Raw genomic sequence first — 1,369 nt, forward strand, 5'->3', positions numbered from 1 at the left:
TGACTTTGGCGTTTGAATACATCTATTCTTTACTGTCGGTTCATCTTAACAACATCAGCTTATTCCCAAGAGGTAGCAGCTTTCACTCAATTAATACTCGGCAGAAACCCACTCTGCATTTGGGTCGCATCTCGTTGACTCTTGTGCAGAAAGGTGCGCAGTATACTGCTGCATCCATTTTCTATAAGCTACCACAAAAGTTCGCCAACGGCCTTGCCGCAGTGGTAACACCGGTTCCCGTCAGATCACCGAAGTTAAGCGCTGTCGGACTCGGATAGCACTTGGATGGGTGACCATCCGGTCTGCCGACCGCTGTTGGCAAGCGGGGTGCTCTCAGCCCTTGTGAGGCAAACTGAGGAGCTACTTGACTGAGAAGTAGCGGCTCTAGTCTCGTAAACTCACATACGGCTGGGAGAGCGGTGTGCTGACCACATAACCCTCCACATCTACATCCAGAAACGCGTGTGGGCTGAGGATGACATGGCGGCCAGTCGGTACCGTTGGGCATTCCAAGGCCTGTTCGGACGGAGTTCAGTTTCTACCACAAGAACTCGAAAATCTTAGGGGTAATCCACGCGCCTTCAAATCGAAACTGAAGAGTTTCCTCATGGGTCACTCCTATTCTGTCGAGGATTTCCTTGAAAAATTAAGCTTATTCCTGTGTTACATTGTCGATTCCGTTTACATAAACTTACGGCTTGTCTTTTTTAGGTTCATAAGAATTTTACTTTATCTGCCATTACTTTTATGTAATTTCGTGTACTTACACTTTTCATGACCTTGGAGATTTGCTCCTCAATTTGTTGCTATGTAACTAGACGTGTAAAATAAAATAATTAAAAAAATACATTCTGAGATTATGGTTGTTGCTCTGGATTAGGGTTCCAGACAGTGGGTCCGGGGTTCTGCCATGACTCACCAGAAATTGTCATGCTTTTATTTCTGTTTGAATTAAATCCGTTTTCATTTCGCCTTTTTACGATTAGAATTGTTGTTGATATTCTGGTAGCTGCCGTTGTTGGGACCACCAAACTGTAGCGTTTGTACTAATATCTGAATCCTGGTAACAGCAGCCGTTATTTCCGTTACCGTTGTTACTGTGTCTGAAACCATTTTCTTTAAGTATTCTTTGCTTTGGTCGCATCAGAGCAGCGACTTGTATATCCATTTGCAAACTCCGATAAAATTCCTGTGTCCCGTGTCTCTGCGTTTTACGTCATTTTGACAAAATTCACTTATATTTTGCACCAAATTTTTAAGGAGAAGTTACAGTTGCTGCTGGACAATGGACGGTCTTGTAGATGAAGTGGATTTTCCTGGGGCCAATAGCTACAATTCTGTCTATTAAAAAAACCACTGAGGTGGAAGT

At 43.6% G+C, this 1,369-nt stretch overlaps 1 pseudogene; it reads left to right on the forward strand.

Annotated features, from left to right (window-relative positions):
• The first annotated feature begins 203 nt into the window (after window positions 1-203).
• LOC126254060 (5S ribosomal RNA) lies at window positions 204-321 on the forward strand (annotated as a pseudogene).
• Window positions 322-1,369: the final 1,048 nt, after the last annotated feature.

Source organism: Schistocerca nitens, chromosome 4 (assembly GCF_023898315.1).
Source record: "Schistocerca nitens isolate TAMUIC-IGC-003100 chromosome 4, iqSchNite1.1, whole genome shotgun sequence".
Classification (NCBI taxonomy): domain Eukaryota; kingdom Metazoa; phylum Arthropoda; class Insecta; order Orthoptera; family Acrididae; genus Schistocerca; species Schistocerca nitens.